The following is a 12,456-nucleotide window of genomic DNA, read 5'->3' as shown; positions in this document are numbered from 1 at the left end:
GTCTCACTGCACTCTGAACTCGATCCAGTAAAGAACTGAAATTGCTCCTATTTTCCTCCTGAGGGTGGAAGTGACAGTGGTAAGCTTGTTCTCTAACATGCATGTACACCGTCTTCCTTCCACTTGGGAATTTATAATGTGGCAGTGAACAGGGCGTCGTAGGCGACATGTCAGCGACGACAACGCCGCCCTTGTGACGCCTCTCCTCCCGCAGCCGTTGCTACAACCGCCGCGCTACTAAAGAAATTATTTGATTCCCAACAGGTCTGCTCATGTTGTGGAAACCCGTCTCGTGGCTACTCAGCTGCTTGAACGAGGTACAGAAGCAGTTGCTTCTTGTATGCAATAAACACAAACACTGAACTCGAAAATATTGTAACGTGGATGACCAGAGCGTTGCTAACCAAAGGCTCAGTAAGGAAACCTCAACAATAGGTGATATAGGAAGTCTGTTGCCAGGCAACGCAGCCGTAAATATGCATCCATAACAATGGAAGACGGTGTTTTCTGTGGGGTCTGTGCAAAGGAGTTCTCTTGAAAACAAACGGCGCTACGTTTCAGTTCTGAGTGGCTCTGTCTGCAGCCACCTGTTCACGCTGGTTCCTCGTTCGTGTATTTTTCTACCCTGAAGATGGAGGCGATACGTTCTTCCGAAACGACGGTTCACAAAAGATCTACATGATGCCACATCTCGGAAGATGGCATAGTCACCGCCGAGAAAACGTCAAAACTTACATGTATATCTTGCCTTATATTTGTTCCGATGTCCCAGATTGGGACTGCTGAGTCCAACTGAGTTGGCTTTATTCTGAAGATGGGTGACAGAGTCCGGTCTCCTAAACGTTTTAAAATAGAAACCTTGAAGATGGGTAATGCTCAAAAATTCAATGACTGTATTAATATACCATCGTTCAGAAATTTTAAATCAAATAAACACGGATTTAACGACCAAATGTTAGCATTTTGTGAAAAAATATGATAATCGATCGCGTTTTTTGTAAATATAACAACTGCGTAATTGCCGACTTTACATTTTAGTTTTTTTTAATGCTAGTGGGTTGGGACTAAGTCCCTTGTACTGCGGCCACTTCTGGCCTGTTGTACCAGCCCCAGATGATAGGTGAGGGTGATTGCGGAGCAATTGCTGGAATGAAGATTGGCAGGGGAAACCGGAGTACTCGGATAAAACCTGCCCCACCGCCACTTTGTCCACCACAAATCCCACTTGACTAGACTCGGGATCGAACCCGGGCCGCCGTGGTGGGAAGCCAGAGACTAACCGCTTGAACTATGGTGCGGCCCTTACATTTTAGTTAGTCTATCTGTTAGTAAAAACCATCAGCGAAAGTGGTACGCGATATTGCGTGGAACCAGAAGCATCCCTTTGAGTAGCCCTAAACGAACTGAATCTTATATTTTACACGTGGCGGTGGCTGGGAGGGTTGGATGTTCTTAATAAATGAGGAACTGGTGCTTAGTTGTAATATGACAGGAATTGTGACAGACTTGCACACCACGTCATAACCGCGCCTGTCGGAACCTCATTAAAGTTGTGTGGGACGGGATATAATATAGCAACTCCTTCACGAAGTTAGGGCCCTAACAAGCGAAGCGAGAGAGAGCATCTGCTATCAGCTTGTCACGTGTTGAAGCGAAACCCTTCCGCTGTCAGTGGATACGGAAACTAAGGCGAAACTCTGAAATTACTTGCATAACAAGAGCTTCCTCTTTTCTGCATGTACAATTTTGTTATTATGTTACATAAAATTGTAACTGTTCTGTCTCCTGTTACTTTATTTACTGTTTCCTGGCACAGACCTAATGGAAAATATCCAACAATACAGTAAGTGAACCCTCGCTAGTCTGGAATAATCGGAGGGAATTTATCTGGATTAATCGATAATCCGGATTAGTGAAAAAAATGTAGACCTAAAACACCGACAAAAAAAATCGGACACAAATAAATGAAAAATTTAGTGATATAAATCTTCTTCTGCTTCTTCTATTGCTGTTGCTCCAAATTGGAACGTAGGGCATCCGCGAAACTTTTCATTTCACTTCAGTTTTTTAATCTAAGACAGTCGATAGGACTCTTTGGACGGGGGATCAGCCCGTCGCAAGGTCGCTACCTACACAGAGAACAAGATAAAAACAGAATAAACACACCCAGACATCCGGGTATCGAGTGGGATTCGAACCCAGTACCCCAGTGCTGGAGCGAGCGAAGACAGTTAATTCCTTAGACGGCGCGGCCACTGTGTCATATACATATACATATATATATCTGTGATTAAGCTGAGTAAAATTGCAATATAAATTTGAAAAGAAAATTATTTCTCTTTTCCTATATCCTACGTTCAACTATTCGTGTTTTACATATCGTATCCTTGTTTTCTCCGTTGTACAAAACGTGGGAACAAAACCATTGAGAAGTAAGTCCAGGAGATGCCAATAATGAAGTAGACTGTTTGGATACGATTCGTAAACTCGTTCCAAATCCTTTAATTAGGTAAGTAGGACTTAATTTCTACGCTACTTTTTCTTTGGAAGCACAAAAGACCATTGAAGGTCGAAGTGCTAGGATCAGTCTTGTGGCTCACTCCTCACAAGCATACTTCTTTAAAGTTTAGCTAATCTATAGCATTTTGTTACTGATAAATAAGGAAAGAATATCACGGAAGAAGTATGGCTCGTTGTCTCACTCAACAGTAGTATGCTCCATAACTAAAATAAAATTCTTTCCGTTTGATATATCCGTTGCAGCAAATGAGTACACAGAATAGAAAAGCAATAAGAACAAATCTTATGTTTCCACGGTTGTGAAAATGTAGATTCTAGATTATGACACTTTAAACTGATTGTCAATTCTTTCGGGGGAGGTGGAAGTTTTCCCTGAAAAGAAATAAATAAAACGTACACCGAAAAATAGTTGGTCCACTGCTGAGAGTTACGTTTATTTAAAAATCCTCCTCCGAAAATGTTCTGCTCCATGAAATATTTTTAAACATCTAAACCAACTCCATGGAGTTAAGTCCTTGTTAAGAAGCTGTCAATTGTGCAGCTACCCAAGAATTTCCCCAAAACTTTACGGAACCCGAAGGTTCATAAACGTGTTCAAGAAATCCCGCCACTGAACTTTGAGCCAGATGAATCCACTCTACACCAACCCATACCAATTCTCTAAAACCATTTCAGTATTAACCTCTCACATCTATGTAAGAGCTGGGTTAGTGCATTCGGTATAGCGACTGACTGCAGATTGGACTACCGAGGTGTCGGAGTTCAAGTCCCGGTAGGGTCAAAACCGGTCCAGACCGGCTCTGGGGCCCACCCAGTCTCCTATCAAATGAGTACCCGTTTTTTTTCCCGGGAGTAAAGCGACAGGGGCGTGAAGCTTACCACTGACCTCCAGCTAATGCCGAAGCCAAGAAAATGTGGATCTCTACATCCACTTTTCCATACACTTTAATGACCTTAATGTATTCCTAGTGGTCCTTACTTTGTAGTCTTCCCCACCAAAATCCTACATTAATGCCTCTTCTCCCATGCATGCTACATTCTAGGTCAATCTCATCCACCTAGACTTGAACATTCTGGTTATATTTGGCGGAGAGTTCAAGTCATGAAGCTCCTCATTATGCAAATACAAACTTCTCGCCGTGGTGCAGTTATCAGTGATCCAGATTAAGAGAGTAACATGTTTCTTGTATGTAAGCAAGTATACACGTAATTACCCAAGCACAAGCAACACTTCCTTCTTCCCTACTCAGTGATATTCATCGTTCGTACCAGTAACTGTAAAGTAAAAGTAAAGCTATTCCTGTACCAGGCCGTGAGGCCCATAGGCTTGTGAGACGTCGAGGCTCCCACACTTTCTCTTGACAATCGCCTCAAAGATGGCGGTAAGGTTGTCAGCCTTACGCGCCGGCCGCGCTTTACTCGCCAGGAAAATTATATAATTAATTTCTGGTACTCATTTCTAAGTGTTAATTAGAGTCAGTGAACAGAGGAATATTCTACACGAAATAAGAAAACGGAAGGCTAATTGGATTGGTCATGTTTTACGCAGAAACTGCCTTCTAAAAGAAGTTATCGAAGGAAAGATAGAGGGGCGGATAGAAGTGACAAGAAGACGAGGAAGAAGACGTAAGAAGATGCTGGATGACCTTGGGGACAGAAGAGGATACTGTCATTTGAAGGAGAAAGCTCTAGATCGCATTAAATGGAGGAATTGTTTTGGAAGAGACTGAGACCTGTCGTCTTGACAGATTACTGATGATGATGACTCATTTCTGTTAGAGAATGAGTGAACTCCAGGGCCATAGTGCGGCTGGAAGGATTAGGTCAATAAAAAAAAATTCACTGACATCATCGGGACTTGAACCCGCGACCTTCCGGCTTGTAGTATAGCTCCTCAACCAACCACGTTACCACGTGCCCCCCCCAAGTCACTCTACAGTAAGAAAATGACATATGTAATGATCCTATGTAGGTCAAATTTGTGATTTTTCTTTCGTCGTTGAGTAATTGTTCACACATTCATGACGTCATGCCACTTTGATAATTTGATATATATATATGTATATATATATAATGTGACATGCCAAACCGTAAGTAAATTATTGCCCCATTATTTAAGCACCAAACGCAAGATCTGTCTTAACAAATCCAACGGCTGAATAATATTTCGGTAACGAAGTTGCGTGACGAAACAGCACTACAGTCCTTGCTTCTGCTTTCAGTTATTAATAATTCATATCACGCTCGATAACAAATAAATTAGATCTGTAAAGTAATTAGATGCTTAATATGATTTATTTTGTGGGCTAAACAAAAATCTGAAATGAAGGTCTCTAAGACATTAAATACAGTTTATCTCGACTGTGTTTCGACTTGTAAGTTCATTAGTTGAATTTTTATAATTTGGTAAATGAGAAACGAAATGCAGTGTCAGCTATACTCTTCACTGTGGTTCTGTGTGGGTGTGAAACTTGGTCTCTGACATTAGGGGAGGAACATAGACTGAGGGCATTTAAGAACAGGGTGCTGAGAAAAATATTTGAACCAAAGAGGGATGAAGTGACGGGAGGTTGGAGGAAACTGCATAATGAGGAGCTTCATAACTTGTACTCTCCGCCAAGTATAATTAGAATGATCATGTCGAGGAGGATGAGGTTGGCAGGGCATGTAGCACGAATGGGGAGAAGAGGGATGCGTATAAGATTTCGGTGGTAAAAATAAGAAAAGAGACAACTGGGAAGACCTAGGCATAGATGGAAGGATAATATTGTAAAGGATTTTATCAACGCGTTGCCAGGCAACAGCACTGTAAACAAGGTCCAACACGCAACAATAGAGGAAGCTGTTTTTCTTTTCTGTAGATCAGACCGACGCGCCAACACACTGGCTGGATAGCGATCACGTGATATGTTTACTGTAGGTCCAAGTCCGCTCGCCGCTATATAGCGAGAGCCGTGGGCTATAAGGTCACACAGAGAACTGGAACTAGGAATACAGAAGAGTACAAGAGGTCAACCTGTGAGGATTTAACGTGTGATTTGAAGACTTTATATGTACTATAGTGCAATGGTATTTGGAATGTGTGATTTAGGGAGCCTCTTCTAGTTCCTGTGTTATAAATCCGTTGCCAGGAAACGTATAGTGAAGACTAGTGGAAATAGATTGAGAAGATTAGTGTGGAGTGAGCATAAACTGTGTAAGTCATCAATAGTGTAATAATTATTTGTAGTTACGATCTGTAAATTGTTACTAAATCCAATTACTAATCCGAACTCCGTCTTTAGTCACTGTGATATGTGACAATATTAAAATTGATATTAGAGAAATGGGGTGAGATGGTATGGATTTGATTGATCTGGCTCAGGATAGGGACCAATGGAGGGCTCTTTTAAATACGGTAACGAACCTTCGGGTTCCATAAAATGCTGGGAAATTCTTGAGTAGTTGACCGGGTTCTGATGCAGGGCTCAGGTCCATGGAGTTAGTTAGGCTATTTCATAACGAATTTACGATAGTCCCATTGCGAGATTTGTGACCTGTATGGTTACAGCGCTACCCATTTTACGAAGGAATGGTTTCTGACTTCTGTTGAGCATGTACGTGAAGAACACATGCAGGGCTGTTGCAATATCGGTACGCAAGTACAGCCCTGCCGTGCCTTACCCCCGGAGCAGGTGTGTAGGGTAGTTGAATGGCGCAAAACAGCGTGTAATTAGCACCAACAGTTTGGGTGTGGTGATGAGACGGCTGAGCTGAATTCCCGATGAGATGACGCCACATTGGGCCGATTAACAAGCGCCAATTTCGGTTCGGCAGGTAACTTATTATTTCACAGTCTGCTACCAGAATTAACACGGGTACGCACTTCTGCATACAGATCAGCCTTCCGGTAGGCCACAGCTTCAGACAAACAAAGTGGTACTCCACTTTAACTTCCCTTCTTCCTTGGTCGAATGAATGGATAAGAGGATATTTAACTACGCCGTATCAACTAGATATTTACCGTAGAAAGTTATGGGAAGATAAGCACGCTCGGTGAAATTGATGAAGTGTTGGCGAGAAAAGGATCGTGCTCTATCCAGGGATCCGATGAGACTGAATTAGAAAATACCGGGCCCTAGCCTAGTTGAGGCAATATGCTACAAGCCAGAACGTCGCAATTTCGGTTTCCGATGAGGTCATTAGATTTTTTCAATTGACCTAATCCTTCCAGCCGAGTGGTCTGAGGCATGCACTGTCTTCGCTCGCTCGGCCAAGTGGGAGTGATATGAAAAAACAAAAACCTTCCAGCCGACTCAGTCTCTAATAGAAATGAGTACCAGGAATCTTCCTGGAGGGTAAAGAGCGGCGGGCGCGTATGGCTGACAGCCTCACCGCCATGTGTGAGCAGATTTTCTAGGAAATGTGGGAGCCTCAACGTCTCACAATCCTATGGACCTCCACATCCTGTTACAGGGACAGCTTTACATTTTTTATTCTGTTAAGAAATTTTTTATTTGGGCCGAGACTCGAAACATGCAAATCTCTAATGGCAACCAACAGCGTTACCGACTGACCGGTTTCTACCCCGAATCTTTGCAAGAGAACGTTACACTGCGGTGACCAGTTAAACCTTAATAAAACAAATGTTGATGCACTAGTGTCTTCTTTGTTTTAAAACACAGAGTGTTGTGTAGACGGTATATTCTTGCATGCTTTATATCTTATGTGCAGTTATATTTGTCATTTATTATGAGGTTTATTTACTGTCATTAGACCGATTATAATACACCGTAAATTATCCGGCCTACGAACACTCGTTACCTATCATAAAATCTGGAGTTTATTTAAGGTAACTTAAGGAAAATTGACCTATGATCCCTACGGGCAGATGGAGGATAGTGTTTAAATTGTTAATTTTCGACTATTCAACTCAAGAGACTTAAACATCGAGTAATGCTAAGGGCGACTCTGAATGGTTATTTGAAATATAATTTTAGGGAAGTGGGAAAATATATGGACCCGAAGAGGGATGAAGTGAAGGGGGGGGGAGCTGGAGAGAACTGCATAATGAAGAGATTCATAACTTGTACTCTTCTATATGGATAACTAGAATGATCAAGTTTAGGTGGTGAGATGGACATGGCATGTAGCACGAATGTGGCGAAGAAGACTGGATAAGATTATTGGTGGGGAAGCCATGAGGAAAGAGACCACTACGAAACCCAAGACGTAGGTGGATAGATAATATTAAAATGGATCTTAAGAGTGATAGGATGGAGTGGTATGGATTGGATTGATCTGGCTCAGAGTAGGGACCAATGGACGGCTCTTGTGAACACGGTGATTAGTCTTCGGGATCGATAAAATATTAAGAACTTCTTGAGTAACTGCACAATTGGTGGCTTCTGAAGAAGGGCTCAGATCTATGAAGTTAGTTCGTTAGTGGTAATGGCCTAGTTTAGCTCATAAAAGCATCAAGTTCTTCTAATTAACATAAAAAATTCACTCCTTACGTCACAGAAAAAGCGTTGCTTCTTCATTATAAATTCAAATCCTTCAATGCTGTTCTCTGAAGATCATACCAAACACATACGTACACCACGAGAAAATTACTGAATATTAACGCAAGTGGTAAGTACAATAACCATTGTATTTCAAAAATTAAGACAGGCCTACAATCCCAACACTTGCTTCCAGACATTAACAAGTCAACTATTGTCGTTTTTTGAGAACATCCTTAGGTTCCCTGAGACTGGACATTAGACCACAGTAAGGCGCATGTCGATACAGGGAACCAGAAAAACGGGACTAGAAGCTGCTCTCCTTAGAAATGTTTCAACATGGGATCCTAGTTTTGGAGAAGATCATTAATATAAGCGGTGACTCGAATGGTCAGGTTCAATGGTCAATTGGTGTATATAAGTAGCGTAAGCCTGTTGGGCCCGCCAATCACATGCAATCAGGTTCAATGTTCAATTGGTGCGTATAAATAGCGTAAGCCTGTTGGATCCGCCAATCATATTCAGTCAGGTTCAATGTTCAATTGGTGCATATAAGTAGCGTAAGCCTGTTGGATCCGCCAATCATATGCCGTCAGTTTCATTGTTCAATTGGCGCATATAAGTTGCGTAAGCCTGTTGGATCCGCCAATTACATGCAGTCAGGTTCAATGTTCAATTGGTGCATATAAGTAGCGTAAGCCTGTTGGACCCGCCAATCATATGCCGTCAGATAAGACATTCGTGAGGAGAGGATCACAGAGAAACATGCAGAATCACGTCATGGTCCTAAATATCTCGGTGCTACGTGTGTCACAGAGCCCGTTACTGTAACGGCAACACTCTACAGAGGCTTTATGGAGCTGCTCGGTTAGAATTTCAACCTGGGCAATGTGTATTCTGCCTCAGATATTTCTCGTGTTTCTCCTCAGTACCTGCAGGCTTCGTCCAAATCCTTGGCAGGTCCTCATTCTTCAGTCACTCCACCATTACGCTTTACGAATTACAGAGCCCTAGAATAAACGGTGCACGAACGCACTTCTGTGTTCGACTCTGGACTGAGGCGTGTGTTCAGGGCTGAAGCAGAACCATAGGAGTCCAGGGCGGCACCAAAGCGCTCATTTTCAGTATGTACATATGTAGCCGTTGCTATGCAATGATCGTGAGATTGGCGGGTATACTAGGGCATTTTCTGGGCAACGACTCAGTAAACACGTTCCCATTGCTAGGCAGTAGTGTTTTACTAATGCAAGAATGGATTATAAAATATAGAAACGAGGTGTCTTCTATGTGGTTCGTGCAGAGATATTATAAGAAGGGCAGAAGCCGCTACTACGTATCCCCCCGACATACCGTGTAACATTAATTAAACTGACTTAACAGTTGTTTCAAGCAGATCATGACGAGATGTTGCTGTAATATGTTCCAAATATCAGTACACTACTACAGGATGTCTTTCCAACATCTTCGTAACATGTCATGTTGTAGGAAATGTTGTCTACATATTGTACATGTCTCTAGACATCCTAAACATTTCCTGAATATTGTTTCTTTTTCCTTAATACAAGTAATATATTGTCTTGTTTTTTTCTTTTTTTGTGTGTGTGTTGTAGTGAGCTGCACTGCCGAAGCACAAAAGCGGCATGTTATTAGCCTCTTAATGACGTTCGAGTCACGCGGATCCACGTAGAGAGGTATATCATGCGCGCGCATCAGGCGAAAGATATGGACGCTCTCCCCATAAAGTCGAACAGACCCATAACGCAGAAATTCTCATCACAAAGACAACGTTTACGGGGGCGGAGGAGGGGTTATTCGACGATGATGTCATAGTTATAACTAGCTATATAGCAATATAGTGCCTAATTGTAGCACGATAGATGAACAGGAAAAAATATGGAAGATGGAAATACTATCATAGAATTCGTCTGGAAATTATGCTAAAAGCCACGTAAACCTCTGGCAAGACAGTCGATGTCCCGGCTGAAATTCAAACCGAACACTTCTAGAAAAGGATCCTAAGTGAGGTATCACTATGCCAAACCGTGAAGGATTGTTTGTAGACGTGTAGACGGTTAGCAGTAGAGTTGCCTTAGGAATGCTGAATTTGTAAATATCTCTACGTCATTACAAATGTCTGTCTCTCATCTCAAGCAAACAATTAAGCTTTGTTTACTTCAAGAAAGTTTCTCAAAGATAAACAATTTTTACGACAAACACACTTGGTGCGTGTGTGTGTGTGTGTGTGTGATGTGGTCAAGGCATATCCTACCGTTGTTTCGAAGTTCCCTGACGGCATTCCAAAAATTGTTTCCAACAATTTGGTCAAACTTTCGTGTAAAGTTTTGTGATCAGTCTGTTTTGTATCACAACACTACAGCCTACATTCAACGCAGGTCAACCTGCACCGTGATTCGCAAAAGCCGTAATTAATTACCACCAACATCATCTGATTTTGTATAGATGACAGATAACAGAGATCACATAAAATCTAAAATTTCCATTCTATTGGACTCACATTTAAAACCAATCTACCTGCCTTATCAAATAACAAGCTGATTAATTCACTAAATAATAAATTACCTAACTAAATCCACGGAGCAGAATTCTTCAGAAGCTGATAATCAATAAATTTCCAGCATACTATTCAACCGAAATCAGAAGGGCCCACCTCTTGTTCCCATCCTGAGTCAAAGTAACATAAGCATTGTACATCTGCCTGGGCCTTCCGACTGGTCTCATTTATTCTGATTGTCCCACCATATCTCTGTGTACGTATTTATCTTCTCTATTGGACGTGCTACATACACCACCCATCTATTCCTCCTTGATTTTATAATCTTAATAACGTATGGTGGGATGTATAAGTAGTCCTATCACCGTGTTCTCAAACGCCACCGAATATTCTGCTTCTATCAGAGCGAGAGGTCAGGTTCCAAATCTCTTTGCGCCCTACTTCTGCAGTTGACTGTTCCGATGTTGATACAGTGTGTTCTTGCTCTGCAGGTGACTCTTCCGATGTTGATACAGTGTGTTCTTGCTCTGCAGGTGACTTCCGATGTCGATACAGTGTGTTCTTGATCTGCAGGTGACTGTTCCGATGTTGATACAGTGTGTTCTTGCTCTGCAGGTGACTTCCGATGTCGATACAGTGTGTTCTTGATCTGCAGGTGACTGTTCCGATGTTGATACAGTGTGTTCTTGCTCTGCAGGTGACTTCCGATGTCGATACAGTGTGTTCTTGATCTGCAGGTGACTGTTCCGATGTTGATACAGTGTGTTCTTGCTCTGCAGGTGACTTCCGATGTCGATACAGTGTGTTCTTGATCTGCAGGTGACTGTTCCGATGTTGATACAGTGTGTTCTTGCTCTGCAGGTGACTTCCGATGTCGATACAGTGTGTTCTTGATCTGCAGGTGACTGTTCCGATGTTGATACAGTGTGTTCTTGCTCTGCAGGTGACTTCCGATGTCGATACAGTGTGTTCTTGATCTGCAGGTGACTGTTCCGATGTTGATACAGTGTGTTCTTGCTCTGCAGGTGACTTCCGATGTCGATACAGTGTGTTCTTGATCTGCAGGTGACTGTTCCGATGTTGATACAGTGTGTTCTTCCTCTGCAGGTGACTCTTCCGATGTCGATACAGTGTGTTCTTGCTCTGCAGGTGACTGTTCCGATGTTGATACAGTGTGTTCTTGCTCTGCAGACGGATCTTCCGATGTCGATACAGTGTGTTCTTGATCTGCAGGTGACTGTTCAGATATTGGTACAGTGTGTTCTTCCTCTGCAGGTGACTCTTCCGATGTCGATACAGTGTGTTCTTGATCTGCAGGTGACTGTTCCGATGTTGATACAGTGTGTTCTTCCTCTGCAGGTGACTCTTCCGATGTCGATACAGTGTGTTCTTGCTCTGCAGGTGACTGTTCCGATGTTGATACAGTGTGTTCTTCCTCTACAGGTGACTCTTCCGATGTCGATACAGTGTGTTCTTGCTCTGCAGGTGAATGTTCCGATGTTGATACAGTGTGTTCTTCCTCTGCAGGTGACTCTTCCGATGTCGATACAGTGTGTTCTTGCTCTGCAGGTGACTGTTCCGATGTTGATACAGTGTGTTCTTCCTCTACAGGTGACTCTTCCGATGTCGATACAGTGTGTTCTTGCTCTGCAGGTGGCTGTTCCGATGTTGATACAGTGTGTTCTTCCTCTGCAGGTGACTCTTCCGATGTCGATACAGTGTGTTCTTGCTCTGCAGGTGACTGTTCCGATGTTGATACAGTGTGTTCTTCCTCTACAGGTGACTCTTCCGATGTCGATACAGTGTGTTCTTGCTCTGCAGGTGGCTGTTCCGATGTTGATACAGTGTGTTCTTCCTCTGCAGGTGACTCTTCCGATGTCGATACAGTGTGTTCTTGCTCTGCAGGTGACTGTTCCGATGTTGATACAGTGTGTTCTTCCT

The 12,456-nt window shown here is 42.6% G+C and overlaps 2 protein-coding genes across 2 annotated transcripts in view; one reads left to right on the top strand and one right to left on the bottom strand.

Moving 5' to 3' along the window:
• The window catches only part of LOC111864694 (golgin subfamily A member 7), a 405,703-nt gene that overhangs the window by 263,286 nt on the left and 129,961 nt on the right, over positions 1-12,456 (bottom strand). The window lies entirely within an intron of this gene.
• LOC111864693 (T-box transcription factor TBX20) overlaps positions 1-12,456 on the top strand; it is a 96,049-nt gene that overhangs the window by 48,477 nt on the left and 35,116 nt on the right. The gene's annotated exons all lie outside the window — the stretch shown is intronic.

Source organism: Cryptotermes secundus, unplaced genomic scaffold, assembly GCF_002891405.2.
Source record: "Cryptotermes secundus unplaced genomic scaffold, Csec_1.0 scaffold441, whole genome shotgun sequence".
NCBI classification, from domain to species: domain Eukaryota; kingdom Metazoa; phylum Arthropoda; class Insecta; order Blattodea; family Kalotermitidae; genus Cryptotermes; species Cryptotermes secundus.
Note: the sequence above shows the minus strand (reverse complement) of the source record. Positions and strands in the feature narration are given on the sequence as shown.